Here is an 11,572-nt window from a genome sequence, read left to right on the forward strand (position 1 = left end):
GAGGCATGGAGAGGGGGAGAAAAAGGGGGCAGGTCCCATTTTGCAGCCGATGCGGCTAGTTAGGTGAATCCAGGCCACTATTTGTTCTGATTTGTTCACTACGTAGAAACCGATTTTAGCATTCAATGATCAATCTAGAAATAAAATAAGCCTGTTTTGGATGGCCATCTGTCTTGGATGATCTAGCAGAGATTTCTGCAATAAACAGGGTCTCCTGGCTCTGAGAGACAAGCAGGGAGGGTGGCTTCTGGCATCCTTATCTTGACTGACCTCTGCCTCCCAACCTTCCTCTCCCACTCGCCTCCTTCCTCTTCTGCCTCTGATTCTGCACTGCATTCTGCCACAGAGTTTTCCAGCTCACTAAGCCCTGTTAGCCTTTCAGCTTCTGACACCTCCTCTTCCCAGGCTTATCCCTCTTCCCCCTCTGACCGCCAATCCTTCTTCTACCTCCACTTCTTGGGCTCTCAGCCATCTTCCCTTCCTGGTTCCCCAGCTGCATCCTCCCACCATTCCCAACCAGTGCATGACATTGCTCCATCCCTCAGCCTCTGTCCCCACAAGGCAGCTACCCCTGACCTGATCTGGTTCCTCAACTGCTTCTTCCCTTCTGCCCCCGTGAAAAGACGGATCAGGAGGTCTTGCCGGCATCATTCTGTCACCTGCAAGAGATAAAAGGTAAGCAGGACGCCAGGAGTGTCTGCTTCTCTCACAGGTGAAACAGGGCATCTCTAACTGCAGATGGGCCTTTGAGAAATCCTTACCTGCTGAGAGCATTTGGACGTTTGTGCCCATTTCATATGTTTGTGGTGCAAAAATACATCTCCCCTCCTCTGGACCCTTCTTCCCAACTGTCTCCCCCCAAAACAAGATGAAAAGAACCCTCAGATGAGTTGGAAAACCAACAGAATGAGACCAAACGGAGAAAACCACCTTCCTCCTTACCCAGTGGCCTCTCTCTGGTGTCCAACGGAGGCCTCTCTGCCTCACAGGAATCCACGTCCATTTCTGCAAAGAGATCCTTTCCCTGAGAAAGAAACACGGATTAAAAACACAGAAAGGTGAGAAATATTAGAAAGAGAATGGCAAAAAGTTGAAGGGTGTGAGATCTCATTCCATAGATGCTTTCCTAGAAAATGGATGGGTCATCAGCAGATCATTATGGGATGTTCTCTATCCTGTTTGGAGCCCCTTGGGAATATCCAGACGAAAGTCTCTCTCACCTGCTTTCTCTCCTCTGCCTGACTCAGTAGGACACCTTCGGCCAGGGCCACCGCCTGGGAACTGGTCTCTGCTCCGCATTCCCTCACCCAGCTCTCCATCTCCAGGGGAAGGACAGCCAGGAACTGCTCCAAGATCACCAGGTCCAGCATCTCAGCTTTCGTGTGCCTTTCCGGCTTCAGCCACTGGTGGCAAAAGTGGCAGAGTCGACTGCAAACCTCTCGGGGTCCTTTGGCCTCCTGGCAACAGAACTGCCTCAACTGCTGGCTCTGCACCTCTGAGCGGAGGGTGTCCTCCTCACCCAGGATCTTCTGCACTGGGTTTTCCCAAAATCCCCCACTGCTCCCAGTTTGGCTGGCATGGCCTCTTCCTGCTTCGGGGAGAACTGAGTCTCGCTCATCCATTTGTGCGCCCAGGAAGCCTCTGAAAGATTGGAAGGAACCCTTCGGTCTTCTGACAAGTTCTGCCCTTCTAAATGAGAAGCTGTAGCATATCCTAAAAAGCAAATACATTGTTCTGTTACAGAATTTGTGTGTGAGGAGGGGGAATGGTTCCCTGAGGAAGCATGGATGAGTCTTGCTGGGAACCAGGGCTGGACTGCACCGCATCTGAGACCGTGAGCTATCTTTTTGAAAAGAAAGAGGAGGAAGAGGAGAAGAAATAAGTCTCTAGCCTTCTAGTCACGCAAAATGTGGAGGCAACTGAAGGGATTTCTGGGAGATTACTCAACCTGGTTTCACTGCCTTCCAGTCAATGCATGAAGTCAGAACCGACTGACAAGGGAGTCATTTGTGGGTCTAGTGGGGGTCCTCACCCGTGGGTCCTCAGGAGTTGCTCCCCCCCCCTCCCCTGCTTCTGTCTCCTTTTCTTGTACTTGGACTCTCTGCCACTCTCCAGACAGACTCCTGGGGTGGGGTCCCTTTTTCTTTGCTCGGAGGGCGAGGGGATTGCTGCAGTGGCCTCCGTGGGGAGCTGCCCTGGGAGACAACTGGGAAACTGGTCCCCAATGCAGCAGCCAGACCAGGGGCTGGGATCCCTCTCTTTGTTCCTGGCCTTTCTCTCCCACCTTTCCTTCCTTCCTTCCTTCCTTCCTTCCTTCCTTCCTTCCTTCCTTCCGTCCTTCCTCCACGTGGGGTTTTCTTTGGGGGGGGGGAGCTAGTCCACCTCTTCGTCCAGCTTTGGAAAATCATTTGCACATGTTTCCTCTGTTGTGCAATGAGGCTGAGCGATGTCAGACAGAGTTAAAGTCCCAGGGACTCCTTTGTTTAAAGAAGGGAGATCTTTTCAGCAAGGGGGGGCCGAGGGCCGGATGAGTTTGGGATCCTCTGATCTCCAGGAAGGAGAGCGTGGCAGACCTGGCCCCTCCCGGATCAGGCCCCCCAGGCACCCTCTCCTGCTGCAGCCCTGGGACCCCCCCCCCCCGTCTCCCCACTGCACCCTCTGGGGGGAGAGAGAGGAGACTCACCAGATCCCAGGAGGGGACAGCGAGGCAGCCCTTGCAGGAGAGACCCCAAAGCAAGGAAAGGACTGGGGAGGGAGGGGCCTTGGCTCTGGAGGACCTGGCCCCCCTTGCTTCCTGTCCTCTCTAGGAAGGCAGCTCACTTCCCTTTAACCCTTGCCAAGCCGAGTCCCTCCGGCTCAGCCCTCTCTCGCTTGGCAGAACCTCAGATTCTTCTTATTTTTTATGGATTTAGGGGGCAGCTGCCCCCCTGGCTACGCCCATGCCCAGATATCCTTTGGGGGTGAGGCTCTTGGCTGGACTCTGAGCATCTCCCTCCCTTGGCCAGAAACCAGAGGAAGAGCTTGCAGGGAAAAGGGCTTTGCAGGAGGCAAGGAAGCTCCTCCTAGAATTCAGGAGCGGAGAGATAGGAGGGGATCCCAGGGTCATCTAGTCCAACCCCCAGCAATGCAGGAATCTCAGCTAAAGCATCCATGGCAGATGGCCGTCCGATCTCTGCTGAGAAACCTCCACGGAAGGAGAGTCCACCACCTCCCAAGGGAGACCTTTCCCCTGCCCATCTGCTCTTAGATGTCCCTCAAGGCAGCGGGTCCTGAGTTCTAGTCCTGCTGAAACAATCGCACTGGCTACCAAGGAGGAACCAAGTAAATTTCAAAATAAATCCTATTCTCATCATAAATGAGTAATGCTTTCTCATGCATGCTTTTTATGCTAATAAAATGCTTAATTGCTAATTCAATGGACTGATAATGGATTGTTGTTATTTTTATGTTTAGGGAAGCTTTTAATATTTGATGGACTATTGTATTTTAATATTTTGTTGAAAGTCGCCCAGAGTGACTGGGGAAACCCAGCCAGATGGGTAGTGTATAAATAAATTATTATTATTATTATTATTATTTATTAAATTGATCAGGTGAGTGTTCTCCTTTTGAAAGAGGCAGGTGGAATCTCCATGGTTGCTAATAGCATAACGTTGAAAGTGCAGGGAATTATAGGGAGCCCTAGAGCATCCGCTTGGCATGCAGAATGTCCCAGGGTCAACCCCTGACATCTCCTACAAGGGCTGGACGAAATCCCTGCCTGAAACTCTGGGGAGAAGCTGCCAGTCAGTGTAGGTCAGGGGTCCTCAAACTATGTCCCGTGGGCCGAATCCAGCCCCCCAGGGTCGTGAATGTGGCCTGCACGGCCATTTCAGAACCCGCCAAGTGTCCGAGGCTGAAAGCATGTATAGATGGTATATTACACCGGTTAAGCTAGCAAAAATGTATAAAACATGTAATAAGTGTTGGAAATGTAAAGAAAAAGAAGGATCATTTTATCATATGTGGTAGGAGTGTAAGAAAGTGAAGGGTTTCTGGGAAATGATATATAATGAATTGAAGAAGATGTTGAAATATACATTTGTAAAGAAACCGGAAGCCTTTCTGTTAGGAATAAGAGGAAGAGAAATAAATAGAAGGGATAATAAAGTTTTTCAATACGCAGTAACAGCAGCAAGAATATTGATGGCCCAAAAATGGAAACAGGAGGAACTACCGACTCTTGAAGAATGGAGAATGAAACTTATCGACTCTGCAGAACTGGACAAATTAACTGGGAAGATTAGGTATCAACGGGACCACAAGTTCATCGAGGACTGGGGAAAATTTGTAGAATATCTGAAAAGTATATGTGATGAACAAACAACGCTAGTGGGATTTAAAGAGGCTTTGTGAAAGGTAGAGGAGTATTGTTAAGCAGAAAGAGTAAAGGTAATATTAAAATGCAATATCAAATTTAGAAAATGTGTAAAAATGGGAAAATACGGATGATTGGCAGAGAAGCTGATGGAAGTCCAAAAAGTTGAAAAATGTTTGATATTGGAATTTGTATAATGGAAAAATTTTAATAAAAATTATATATAAAAAAGAAAGAAAGAAAGCATGTCGCCGTCAGCTCAGTCAGTCCCCGCACAGCACTGAGGTAAACGCCACAGGCGTGGTGGCTACTCTACCAATGAAAGGCCAGGGGTTTCGCCTGGGGACGGGAAAGTGTTGTCTTTTGGCTTGAAGAGTGAAGTTGAGGTTCCTTACGTATACTTTAAAGGTGGGAGAAGGAGGTATAGTCCCATTTCTGTGAGTGGAGCAGAGGTCTTTCCACTCCTGTGATTTACATGCTCTGAAAGTTGGGATCTGTTTTGATATTTAAATTTTAAAAGGGTGGAGTGGAACTGGATATTGACCATCTCCTTAGCCTGGGGAGCCACATTCTGGTAGAAGGAGGCCAGGATTTGCCCCCAAGGCCTGGGATGTCCCTCCTCCCCTGCAGTAGGACTTGGAATCCAGGAGAAAACTCTTGGAATAGCCTTGCCAGGTGCTCAGGGACGGACTCACCTGTCCCCATGTCCTTCTCTTTGCAGATGTGCTGCAAACTGTGTTAAAATGTGAAATCAAGCTTTATTTACAGCGGAAAATAACAAAGAAACATGGCGTGAGCTGTCTTCCACAGCCGTCTCCTTGGTCAGAGTAAAAGAAAACAAAGGATGGAAGTGATTTACAGACTGACTTCCATTCTTACACAGACAGTACAGAAGGTGTAAACATGGATATCATTTTACACTAGCAATGGGAGAATGAAATACTGACAGTTTGACCCCCAATTTGCTCCACAGCCAAAGTTGGCAACCCTCATAGTCCAGGAGTGCCAGGGACTCTGTGGTGAGGGCAGTGGGGGCCGCTTTGGCCCAGACTGGCCCCTGACTCTGAGGCATCTTTCCTCCCGCAGGACCTCCGATGTTACGCCCTCTGTGACAATGGGGAAGTGCGGAAACTAGCGGCCAACAGCATCTCTACTTAGCTGGCCTTTGCCCAAAGGTTCCCCCATCTCAGAGCAAGTAGCTCTCCCTCATGGATTCAGTCCTTTCATCACTTCCATCTCCCCAAGAGGCTTCCAAGGCTACTCATCCTCTGCAGTTGAGAACAGACCTAACTGAAAAGAACGGCTTCCTCTTCTGGTGACACCAGAGAAGTCTAGAAGACATTCACCCTTTCCATAGCATTATGGATGCACGATTCCCACAGACAAGTTATTGGGCAAGACAAGGGCCTTCGCTGGCCATAGAGTGTCCTCCTCAGCATCCCCAAAGAAGGAGCTGGGTTGCAAGAGATGCAGCTAATGGGGGGGGCTGTCCTCCCCCCTCCCATCTCACCTGGCTGCTAGGTAGGAAAGCAAGACCCAGAGAGAGTTGTGGGAAACCCCAAAACCAGCTAGCTCTGTGCCGGATCCAAAGCTGCGACTAATAGAAAAGCAAGATCTGTTTGGGTGTTGATGCTGTGAGCCCCTCCGTCCTACACGCAGGTTGTGTATACGAGTAAATAAAACTAGATATCATAAAGACGCCACAGTCTCCGCTGATTTTCGTTCCAAGGAAACTGAATCTGGGGAAGCGCCTGGGACCCCTGGAATCTCACCGCTCAGAGACTGGGGTAGTTTGCAAATACAAACACACACACACACAATAATTTGTGCCTGTGTTCCTAATAGATAACTAAGTGTGAAGAGCATGTCATGTGCTTTAGCAACAGCCCTCCTGTAAATAAGGAAATGCAACCCCCATTGCTGGTTGACTCAAAAAAGCAACAAGGGAATCTGCTCTGGTGTCCCATGAGGTCTGTGGGGCCCTTAAGTAAGAGGAGCCATTGCTTTTCTTTCCTTTCTTTTTTAAAAAATAGCTTAATTAAAGAAATTTTAACATAATCAAACATTCAAATTACATTTTGCAATTTCAATTAACACCCCCCCTCCGTGTCTTTCTCCAACTTCCCTTCCTGGTTTATAACACCTCTGTTTCTTTTGCTTATAATTTTGTATTTATATATTAAAATGAAGATTATAACATTTGTCTCTTCCTTCTCATTTTTACCTCATAACTGCATTTTCTGTTTGTATTTGTCCATTGTAAGTGTATCACTCAAATTCTGCCAGTGAGTTCATTTCTATGCACTGTTTCTCTATATACATCTTAAAAGGTTCCCAATCTTTTAAAAAGTCATTATTGTCCTTATCTTTAAGTCTCTCAGTTAGCTTCGCCATTTCAGCGTATTCCACCAACTTTTCTTGCCAGTGTTTTCGCTGGTATTTCATCGCCTTTCCATCTTTGAGCTAGTAAAATTCTGGCCGCTGTTGTCACATACATGAATGGATTATTCTTAATTTTTGGTAAATCCTGCCCTAAAATACCTAATAAAAACGCTTCTGATCTTTTAACAAAGGTTATCTTAAAACCTTTTTTTCATTTCATTATAGATTATCTGCCAATAGGTGGAGCCAGGTGGGCCCAGGTCCAGGTGAGGGGGGGTTGCCATGGTGACAAGGACCACAGACTTGCAGGCGGCCATTTTGTGTTAGCAGTGAGGCGAGTGGAGGAGAGAGCAGTTGGTGGCAGTTGATGGAGGACAAGGCAAGGCAATCAGTGGATTCTTATTTTCTCAGTTTCTTATTTCATTTATTACTTGTTTTTCTCTTCTTGAAGATGTGCCACAGGCTTTCTTCATCCAGCAATGGTGAGTATTGGAGGAAACAAGAGTAGGGAGAGCATAGCTGTCAACGTTTCCCTTTTTTTACAGGGAAATTCCCTTATTCCGAATAGGATTGAGGTATCTGATCAAGGCCTGTATTTTAAGATGAGCTTAAAGATTTGCAAATGTTTCATGCCAGGCAGAAAACCAGCTGGCTAAGTACTTTGGCAGTACTTTGGACAAGGGCCCCCCTGATTTAAAGCAGTAGCAGGAGACAGGTTTCTCAAGGTTGTAAAAGGGAAATACAGGCTGGGAGCAAAGGTTACACTGACCCTACATATTACAGAATACAATCAAGCTGCAAAAACACTAATTAAGAGTAGGTAAATAGTAAGATCTCTGTTTAGATAGAACTTAATACCATGAGCCATCTGTTTTAGTCATTTGTTTTGGAATGCAGGGGCAACAGGGGCAAAAGGTGATCTGGTAATCAAGGTGCCTTGTCGAGGCAAATGTAAGATATATGGCTACTTGTCTGCCATTTATGGATAGAAGGAAATATAGCTCTTTGTCTCCCATAAAAGGTAATAGGAAATGGGTGTATCTTTTATGATTGCTTCTAGCAAACAGCCAATAGGAATTTCAACCAGGCTGATTGGACAGAGGCAGCCAAAGGGGGCTGGGCTGAGGAAATATAAGTGCTGGCCATCAGGGCTGGAGGGCAGGCAGAGTTTTGGTAACCATATACCACTGTGCCTATCATTTATTTGTCTGACAAATAAATTATTATTTTAATTTCTCTATTGCTGCGTTGAATATTTCATTTCAGCTAAGCGTTAACCACAAGCAGGGTGCTACAGGATCCTCGAAAGAAAAGGGACCTTCCCCCTGGTGCCAGAGCTCTTTGCCCCCCACTCTGCACTTTCAGTTGAGAGGAACTGACAGCCTGACTTTTGCTGCAGCCAGAGCAAGATCTCTTGCTCCAGGTGATGCAGAGCTGCCAGGCAGCTGCCCTGAGAGGCCTCCATGCCCTTCAAGTGTCCAAGCACCGGACAGCGGAGGCCGTTCTGGGGCTGCCGGAGAGGAGGACCCTGCTGGCTTACGCTCAGGTATTCTGTCTGAAAGGGGAATCATCTTAGGGACTTTCTGTGAAATTCTGCATCAGGGATGCTGTTCCTAGAATGGAGGCATGTGCAACAGGTCAATCGCGATCTACTGGTCGATCCACAACTCAAGAACTCTGGGCAAAGACAATGGGTAGATCACTGGCAGGTTTTTTATTACTGGGAGTAGATCTCAGCATCTTGGAAGTTGGACGTCCTGTAGCCTTTCTAGGCCTTTTAACCATGGGTAGGAAAACGTTGCACCCGGGCAGAGACGAAAAAGGTCAATTGACACCAAGGGGTTAAATCCAGAGAAAGAGCTTTATTCTGCTGTCCGGGGGGTGGGGGTGGGGTGGGCAGAGGCACCTGTGTGATGGATTCACAAAACACGGAACGCCGTTTACCTTCCCGCTATAAAGCGGTCCCTATTTATCTACTTGCACTTTAAGGGTGCTTTCGAACTGCTAGGTGGGCAGGAACTGGGACCAAAAGACGGGAGCTCACCCCGCCACGGGGATTCGAACCGCCGACCATGCGATCGGCAAGCCCTAGGCGTTGTGGTTTTACCCACAGCGCCACCCGCGTCCCATATTGATGGTTCAGTACTTCACCCTTATTTCCCCTTTGTGACCCCCTGGGGCAAAGATTTGGGGCAACCAACCATTTTACACAAACACACAAAAGGGGTACTTCATACTGCCGTTCCCTCAATGGCTCCCAATTTTACAAAAAGAAATTTGAATCAAGTTTCATGTGCAGAGCATAGCTTTGTCACCTCTTGGTTTAAACCTAATTTTTCTTTTCTTTTTTTAAACTAACGTAGCCACTGTACATGTACAGGGTTCATGATTCAGCAATCTATTATACCATTTGAAGTGTTGCATCACCTGACTAAATTACCATTTGAATAAAGCCATAGAATCATAGAGTTGGAAGAGACCACCATCAGAGCACTCCTGACATATGGTTGTCAAGCCTCTGCTTAAAGACCTCCAAAGAAGGAGACTCCACCACACTCCTTGGCAGCAAATTCCACTGTCGAACAGCTCTTACTGTCAGGAAGTTCTTCCTAATGTTTAGGTGGAATCTTCTTTCTTGTAGTTTGGATCCATTGCTCCGTGTCCGCTTCTCTGGAGCAGCAGAAAACAACCTTTCTCCCTCCTCTATGTGACATCCTTTTATATATTTGAACATGGCTATCATATCACCCCTTAACCTCCTCTTCTCCAGGCTAAACATGCCCAGCTCCCTTAGCCGTTCCATGATTGGCTTGTCTTACCAGGGACTCAAGGAAGGCGAAGGGGTAGATTTAAGATTTAAGAGACCAAATTCCCAAGGGCATAAAACCTTTTCAGTTAGTTTAAAATCCACTTTCCCAGTTTGATGTCCTAAGACATTTCTGATATGTATGCTTTCCTGTTTATTTTTGCTTAGGAAGCAGACTTATAGATCTGAAACTTTAAATAGATCAGAACTTCAACATTCAGATAACCCAACAACTCAACTTTCCCACCAAAAGCCAGGAATAAAAGTTTGGTCAAGGCACATTCCACCTAATTATGAATTTGTATGTGCTTTAAACTTTGGCTATTTGAAGCCTATTTGAAGTCCGATTTGAATAACAAAGTGATGAAAATCCCCCGATAATCACTCAAATGCTTGATATCGCCAGCTCTGCCCCAAAACATCACGGCTTTCACCTCCCACTTCTTAAAACTCTATTCCAAACTCTGAAAACCAATCCTTCCATCTTTTTCTACCAAAGAACAAAGCTTGGCTAAATTTCAGCCCATCACCCCACCATAACTTAAAATTCACTCTCCAATGCTTGCAGACACGTCCCTTCTCCTTCGGTGATGCCCAGAATTGAACACATTGTGACAACTTTAAAGATTTGCCATCCCATGTAATTTCCGTAACATCTGCAATCATGTGTGTTGTGTTAGCAATTCACTCCTCCCATTGCTGGATAAGTGGCTAGTATGTCACATGTCTCTCTTTACTTTCTTTATAATAAATGAATATTTATTGAATTTTATAACAAATAAAAATACAGGTCTCAATCATCATGTTATTTGCCATTGTTTTCCCTCCCCTCCTGTGAACTTCCCTCAGCTTCCCCTCTGCTGAGTTATTTAGCTTTATTTGTTGTAGCCTGCTTTTCTTATATAAAAGCAATTTCCTAAATCATTTCTCTAAAGTATCTGTTACTGAAGTATCTGTTTTTTAAAAAAGTAATATTTTGAGCCCGTAGTTCAATTTCCCAGCAGCTCCCCTTGCCCCGGAGACACTTCTAGCATTCCATCTCCTCTACCTGTGGCATTGTTCAGCAGTGGGGAAAGTGACCTCTTCACACCGGATTTCCATTTGGTATGGCCCTTTCCAGGTTTTTTCCTGCCCCTTGTGTTTGTCTTTCATTTGTTCTCCTCTGTGTGTTGCCAGTAGACGCCACAATTCTGTGGGTACTCTAGGTGGCGCAGAAAGCACCGAGAAGCTCCCTTTAGGTTGAAGTGTCGATCAAACTTACCTATGTTTTGCGCTCTATTAATTCCAATTAGCAGTACTGGGGGTGGTTCAGATTCTGGGGCAGTGCTTTTGTCCAGCAGAGGGTGTCACAGGGCCAGACTACTTTCCCTTTAAAGCAAACTTGGGTCTCCAGCTGTTTTTGGACTACGGCTCCCATCACCCCTAGCTAGCAGGACCAATGGGGAGGGATGATGGGAGCTGTAGTCCGGGAGCTGCTGGGGACCCAAGTTTGGGAAAGCCTCTTTTAAAGAAACTTTTGCGTTTTGCCCGGAAAGATGGGACCTGTCCACATTTGTATTTTCTTGTATTTTGTTTTCCTCATGACCTTTGTGAGTTTATTTTTTTATTTTTTAAGAGAAGGATAAAAGGTTGCGTTTGGGGAGGGAAAAACACCAAAAACTGGGGGGTGGCATCCTCAAATATTTTATTGGGGGATGGGTCAAAGACCCCTAGGCCTTTAAGGGTTGTAGCCTATTCCCTACACCCACAGGTCTCAGGATGGTTACAACATAAAAAGACCACATAAAAACATAAAACATCACATGTTAAAAGGGCATTAGATGTATTTTTTTAAATTATTTATTAATGTTCTTATGTTACATCGGTAAACATGATCATGTTACATCACAAGGATTATTTTACTATAATTTTCAACATGTATACAAAGTTTACATGCTAAAAGAAAAAAAAACAAACAAAGACAAAAAATTATTCCAAAATCATATATGTACCAACACTTTGGACTTCCTGTCTATCCTGTTGTATAT

General features: G+C 46.1%; 1 protein-coding gene across 10 annotated transcripts in view; it reads right to left on the reverse strand.

The window, feature by feature from the left end:
* Positions 1 to 11,572, reverse strand: part of LOC128412207 (zinc finger protein 420-like) — a 378,482-nt gene that overhangs the window by 38,235 nt on the left and 328,675 nt on the right. The gene's annotated exons all lie outside the window — the stretch shown is intronic.

This window comes from Podarcis raffonei, chromosome 4 (assembly GCF_027172205.1).
Source record: "Podarcis raffonei isolate rPodRaf1 chromosome 4, rPodRaf1.pri, whole genome shotgun sequence".
NCBI classification, from domain to species: Eukaryota; Metazoa; Chordata; class Lepidosauria; order Squamata; family Lacertidae; genus Podarcis; species Podarcis raffonei.